Source organism: Lissotriton vulgaris, chromosome 4_1 (assembly GCF_964263255.1).
Source record: "Lissotriton vulgaris chromosome 4_1, aLisVul1.2, whole genome shotgun sequence".
NCBI classification, from domain to species: Eukaryota; Metazoa; Chordata; class Amphibia; order Caudata; family Salamandridae; genus Lissotriton; species Lissotriton vulgaris.
In genome coordinates, this window is record NC_141691.1 from 1,725,825,884 (window position 1) to 1,725,833,099 (window position 7,216).

The following is a 7,216-nucleotide window of genomic DNA, read 5'->3' on the forward strand; positions in this document are numbered from 1 at the left end:
GCTCGAAACACCACTATGGTGGGCAGAGAACCTGGGCAAGCTGGGTAGGTGCAGGGGGTTTCGTGAGTGGCAAATCATCAGTATCTCAAAGGTTAAGGATCTGTGGCTAAGGGGGGCAATTATCCCATTCTCGAAGCTCCAAAAAGAATATGAACTAGCTGATAGGGAGTTATTTCGATATTCCCAAATAAGACACGCTCTCAGGGGGGCAATAGTAGAGATGGAGGTCTTGCCGGAGGCTTCTCCTCTGGTGGACAGGCTCATCTCTGAATATATGCCAAGCAAGGCCATATAATTGATATACAAAAAATCATTAATAACCAACTAGACCTGTTGCTAAATGTCAGTGAAAAGAGGCACATAGACGGTGGGGAGTTGAAGGAGGAAGATTGGAGGGAGGCACTTGCGTAACCCCGAGAGGTGGCAATATCAAGACTACGACTTGTTCTATTAAAAATACTCCATAGGTCATATATCACATGCACTGCACTGGTTAAAATGGGCAGACTTGAAGATACGGGTGTAGAAGAGCATGTGGTGGCTTTGGCACCCTTTTCCACATCATTTGGGAGTGTGCATCCATCCAAAGAAACTAGAATGCAATAATTACATGTATGAAAGAAGCATATGGAGAAACAGTTGCCCAGACCCCCACAGTGTGCCTCCTGAATGTGTGGGAACCTACTGATCTGGACCATGCTGGGCAACTATGGACTACTATGGGATTGATGATAGCGAAACGTAATATTGCTCAGAGGTGGGGCATGGCGATGGTACCTACTCTGGCTGAATGGAAGCGGAATATGGATTGGTGTATGATGGCAGAAGCAGAAATATAGAAAAATAGAGGTTGCCCCCGGAAATGAGACTGAGTCTGGGCAAAGTGGAATGCATTAATAATTCTCTTTTTGTTTCTGTATTTTTAGGACCTGCAGTGATTCTTTTTTATTATATTTAATGCTATCCATTGTGTTTTCTTTTGTGAATAACTTTGGTCCTTTTTTGCATAAAATGGGTTTGTTGTACAAAGCTACATTAAACAAGCACTGGCGTTGCCAATAGGTCTCGCAGTAGGAAAGTTGGAGCTATTACAATTGCAAATAACAATGCCTTTTATTTTTGTTTTCATTTTAAAAACATAAAGGGCTTTGTCATTTACAAAACCAATAGCTCCAACTTTCCTACTGCGAGACCTATTGTGCACTGCACAGTATGGGTGAAAGTGGCACTGCGTGGGGGCGAGTGGCGTCGCGTGGGCGAGTGAGTGGCGGCGAGTGAGTGGCGTCGCGTGGGCGAGTGGCGTCGCGTGGGCGAGTGGCGTCGCGTGGGCGAGTGGCGTCGCGTGGGCGAGTGGCGTCGCGTGGGCGAGTGGCGTCGCGTGGGCGAGTGGCGCTGTGTGTGGGCGAGTGGCGCTGTGTGTGGGCGAGTGGCGCTGTGTGTGGGCGAGTGGCGCTGTGTGTGGGTGAGTGGCGCTGTGTGTGGGTGAGTGGCGCTGTGTGTGGGTGAGTGGCGTTGTGTGTGTGTGAGTGGCGTTGTGTGTGGGTGAGTGGCGTTGTGTGTGTGCGAGTGGCGTTGTGTGTGTGTGTGTGAGTGGCGTTGTGGGTGTGTGAGTGGCGTTGTGGGTGTGTGAGTGGCGTTGTGGGTGTGTGTGAGTGGCGTTGTGGGTGTGTGTGAGTGGCGTTGTTTGTGTGTGTGAGTGGCGTTGTGGGTGTGTGAGTGGCGTTGTGGGTGTGTGAGTGGCGTTGGGTGTGTGAGTGGCGTTGGGTGTGTGAGTGGCGTTGGGTGTGTGAGTGGCGTTGGGTGTGTGAGTGGCGTTGGGTGTGTGAGTGGCGTTGGGTGTGTGAGTGGCGTTGGGTGTGTGAGTGGCGTTGGGTGTGTGAGTGGCGTTGGGTGTGTGAGTGGCGTTGGGTGTGTGAGTGGCGTTGGGTGTGTGAGTGGCGTTGGGTGTGTGAGTGGCGTTGGGTGTGTGAGTGGCGTTGGGTGTGTGAGTGGCGTTGGGTGTGTGAGTGGCGTTGGGTGTGTGAGTGGCGTTGGGTGTGTGAGTGGCGTTGGGTGTGTGAGTGGCGTTGTGTGTGTGAGTGGCATTGCATGGGTGAGTGTGGCGTTGCGTGTGTGAGAGTGGGCTTGCGTGGGTGTGAGTGGCGTTGTGTGTCTGAAAGTGGTGCTGTGTGGGTAAAAGTGACACTGCGTGGGTGTGAGTGGATTTGCGTGAGTGGCGTTGCGTGGATGAGTGGCGGTGCGTGGGTGAGTGGCGGTGTGTGGGTGAGTGGCGGTGCGTGGGTGAGTGGCGGTGCGTGGATGAGTGGCGGTGCGTGGGTGAGTGGCGGTGCGTGGGTGAGTGGCGTTGCGTGGGTGAGTGGCGTTGCGTGGGTGAGTGGCGTTGCGTGGGTGAGTGGCGTTGCGTGGGTGAGTGGCGTTGCGTGGGTGAGTGGTGTTGCTTGGGTGAGTGGCGTTGCTTGGGTGAGTGTGGCATTGCATGGGTGATAGTGGGCTTGCGTGTGTGTGAGTGGTGCTGTGTGTCTGAAAGTGGTGCTGTGTGGGTGAAAGTGGCACTGCGTGGGTGTGAGTGGCTTTGCGTGAGTGAGTGGTGTTGCGTGGGTGAGTGAGTGGCTTTGCGTGAGTGAGTGGTGTTGAGTGGGTGAGTGAGTGGCGTTGCATGTGTGAGTGGCGTTGCGTGTGTGAGTGGCGTTGCGTGGGTGAGTGGCGTTGCGTGGGTGAGTGGCGTTGCGTGGGTGAGTGGCGTTGCGTGGGTGAGTGGCGTTGCGTGGGTGAGTGGCGTTGCGTGGGTGAGTGGCGTTGCGTGGGTGAGTGGCGTTGCGTGGGTGAGTGGCGTTGCGTGGGTGACATTGACTCCTCAAACTCTCGGCTCGCCGCTTCATTTTGGGCTCGCACATATCCAATTCTAACTACAACCCCCAATTCAAACGTGGGCAGAGCAACGCGACACTTAAAGCAAGCCCACGGAACGGGACAGCGCTCCTCAGCAGTTGATTACAGAACACATCCCCCGCCCTCATGTGTCTGCTTTAGGCATAGGCGAGGGACAAGGATAGGTTATGCGAGAGCAAGGGAGAGAAACGGAAATATTAGGTGTGTTTACGTGAGAGAGAACCAGAGGTCGGGAGATGGGAGACAATTTAAGAAGGGGCGAATAGAATATGAGTAGGAGAAAGAGGGGCAAAGTGAAACATAACAGGGACGAGGAGAGAATGGCATGGGAGAGAATGAGGAAGCAAGCAACGGAGGCATAAGCATAACGAGGGACAGCGGGAGAGAAAGGTGAAGAATATAAAGTGTTACAAAAAAGTGGAGACAAATTAAAGGGGCAAAGAGAGCGAGATAGAGGAACGGGAGAATGAGTTAGATAGAGACAGAAGAAACAGAGAAGAAGATGGCGCTAAAGAAAAGGATTCAGTGAGAAAACGGGGGGGGGACGAGCAGTACGATAAAACAAAATACGAGAGAAAGATATAACACGGAGTCAGACAGAATGATCGACAGTACAACAAAAATATACAACAAGACGGAGGGGAAGGCAGAGAAGGCCAGCTAGCTCAGTGGCAGACAGTTTATCAACCACGGAATGGTGAAAGGCCGGACTTGAAAGCATGTGGTGAAATGGAAGTAAACCAGACGGCAAGGCTGTGATTGTGTGGAGAGAGAGGGGAGGTGCTGGTGTGGGAGGGGGGAGGAGTGCTGCTAGGGCAAGGCTGTGATTGCGTGGAGAGAGAGGGGAGGTGCTGGTGTGGGAGGGGGGAGGAGTGCTGCTAGGGCAAGGCTGTGATTGCGTGGAGAGAGAGAGGGGAGGTGCTGGTGTGGGAGGGGGAGGAGTGCTGCTAGGGCAAGGCTGTGATTGCGTGGAGAGAGAGGGGAGGTGCTGGTGTGGGAGGGGGGGAGGTGCTGGTGTGGGAGGAGTGCTGCTAGGGAAAGGCTGTGATTGCGTGGAGAGAGAGAGGGGAGGTGCTGGTGTGGGAGGGGGGAGGTGCTGAGGCTGGGCTTGCGAGAGGCTGGGCTTGCATGCGATGCGCGTGCATGTACACGGGAACTGCATGAAAACCGCGGGGCTGAAAGCCCTTTGGTTTGAAGATGTTTTCGCCACTTGAATTCTCGCTCCGCTCGATGCGCTTGCGCACATCGATAGGTCGCGAGACCTAAAAATGTGTTATTACTCACCCCACACTGCAATGTATTGTAGACCACAAGCAGGAGGCAATGTATTGACACCAAGAAGCCCAGGAGGCCTTAACCCTTGTATCCAACTAAAAGAACTGTCAGACCTTCCCTCAACACTTTGCCCACCGCCCCACCTATGTCCCTGCTGATAAAATGTGATGTGCTCAGTGGAACACAAAGCACAACAAGCATCTTGAAGGCTATCTGGACGGAGGTTTGGTGGAGCAATACTTCAAGAATACCATGGTGCCGGGAAAAATGAACTCCAATGAACAGCCCTCGCTCAAAGACTAATGAATCATCCATGTAAACTAAGAACCAGACCCCATGGCTGTCCTGGAAACCCATGGGGTGTCTGGGGATAGGGGCAATAAGGACAGAGCAATAGCTGGTCCCACGATTTGAGACCCCTTAACCCCTTCCCTGCTCATGATGAGCTCAGCTCGTCATGAGGCACAGTGGAGCTGTGCTGATGACGAGCTGAGCTCGTCATGAAATTATAGTATTCAAATAATGTCAGCACAGGAGGGGAAAAGCCATAGCAGCCAAGGTGTTAAATAAGGCACGGACTGATAGATCCAAAAACACCTATCTAAGTTCACCCACTTCCATAACTCTCAAGACATGGAACACAGAAACAGGAACCTACATTCCCATTCCTATGAGCAATTATTAATCTTCAGCCAGCATTCAATCCAACCCTTCCCCCAAGGTTGCTTGATGTGTGGAAAAGTGGAAATTGCCAAATGGTATCAGATATGTATATTAAAGGAGTAATAAAATTATTTGCAAACTGCAAGACAGACTTTCTTTCGGGGGGGAAGAGGAAGGGAATACAATATACACAACACAATACTGGGTCTTACAACAACGGAAAAAACAGCAATCAGGCAGCTCACCCCAGTTTAGAAATGTGTGTGTCAGACTTTGGAAGTGAGAGGTATAATCATGGCACTATACGGTTTAATCCTAGCAGCCTCACCATAAATACATGCAAAGATGGGCAAACTTTGGGGTAATAACTTAACAGTACGCAATGGACACATACTCAAAGAGATTTAAATGATTCAACCTGTAAAAGCCAGGGAACGGAGACACAGAATACATTTCTATATGACTGGTACCTATATCCCACTAAGCTATATACATCTCGGAAAACAGTAACCCTGCTGTGTTGGAGGGACTGTGGTATGTTGGAAGCTCAATGCAGGTCTAGTAGGAGTGTCCAAGGAGCAAGCCCTACTGGTCAGAGGTATCAGTTGCACTTAAAGCTATTCTGGGTACTCCATCCCAAACTAGATGACTCATTATATGGAGGGTGAGAACACCTGAACTGCAATATCAGACTAAAGCCAATAGAATACTGCTTTGGAACAGCCTACGGGTTGTGAAAGCAAAACTGGCGGCTCACTGGAGACAGCAAGACACACCCCTTATCAAACATTGGCAAATGAGACTATGAAATATCATGGCAATGGAAATGTTGGTTAACAATGTGTTAGAAAGGAACACAGATTTTAAGTCCATTTTTGACCACTTCTGCGATGGGAAGGATGTGGTCTAACAGGTAGAGCTGACAACTTTGGAACTGGGAAACCAGGTTTGAGTCTCGGTGTTGGGTCGACACCCTGAGATTTTGGGCAAATCACTTACTCTCCCTGTGCCTAGGGGAAAAAACAAATGTGTCCTTGTGCAATATAACTGGTGCTCATGTAAAGCGCTACACAACCTTTGGGTGGAGTTTTCCCTATATAAAATTACAGAAAGTTAAATGGAGTGTTGTGCTATGCCATAGATTGGAGTGACACAGCGTAGAGTGTAGTAAAGTATTGCAGAGTGCGGTGGAGTGGCGTACAGTGTCATAGAGTAATGTTAAGTGGAGGGTCGTAGAGTAGAGTGGTATACAGAGGAGAGGCATAAAGTGGTGTAGTATGGAGTGGAGTAAAATGTTGTAGAGTGGAGTGGGGTAGACTGTCAGAGTAAACTATCATAGAGTGGTGTAGTGTGGCCTACAGTGAAGTGTTGTAGAGTAGAGTGGCAGATTGGAATGCAGTAGAGTGGCTTAGAGTGGAGTGGCATACATAGATTGGAGCGGTGTAGAGTCAAGTGGCCTAAAGTGAAGTGGTGTAGAGTGGCAAAGAGTGGCGTGTTGTGGAATTGCATGCAATGCAGTGGCATAGAGTGGACTGGCGCAAAGTGGGGTAGAGTGTTGAAAAAGTGGCATGGCTTAGAGTGGAATGTGGTAGAGTAGTGTGGGAGAGTAGAGTGGTGCAGAGTGAAGTAGAGTGTCATAGAGGGCCGTGGAGTAGAGAGTTGTGGCTATTAGTATAGTGTTGTAGAGTGGCGTGGCATAGAGTGGGGGGTCATGGAATAGCGTACAATGGAGAGGCATAGAATGGAGTGGCGCAGAATGAGGTGGAGTGGCGTAGAGTGTCAGAGTGGAGGGGCGTGGAGTGGCGTAGCAGAGTGAACTAAAGTGTTGTAGAGTGGAGTAAAGTGTTGTAGAATGAAGCGGAGTACAATGTAGTAAACTGTCAGAGTGGAGTGGCGTGGAGTAAAGTGGCGTAGAGTGTCAGAGTTGAGTGTTGTGGCATAGAGTGGAGGGTCATAGAGTGGAGGGTCATAGAGCGGTGGGTCGTAAAGTCAAGTGGCCTACAGTGAAGTACCATAGAGTGTCCTATAGTGGAGGGGCGAAGAGTATCATAGAGTGTAGTAGCATTGAGTTGAGGGGCACAGAGTGGTGTAGTGTCATAAAGCTGCATAGAGTAAAGTGGATAGTGTGTTGTCTAGTATAGTGTAGTAGAGGGCCGTGGAGTAGCATGGAATGGAGTAGAGTGGCACGGCATGGAGTGTCGTAGAGTGGAGGAGCGTAAAGTGTTGTGGTGCGGAGTAGAGTGTTGCAGAAAGGAGGAGCGTGGATTGGCATAGAGTGGGGTTGCATAGAGTGGAGTAGAGTGTCAGAGTGGTGTAGAGTTGAGTGCCATAGAATAGATGGATGGAGTCCTGTGGAGTGGCATAAAGTAGAGTGGAGTAAAGAGTTGTG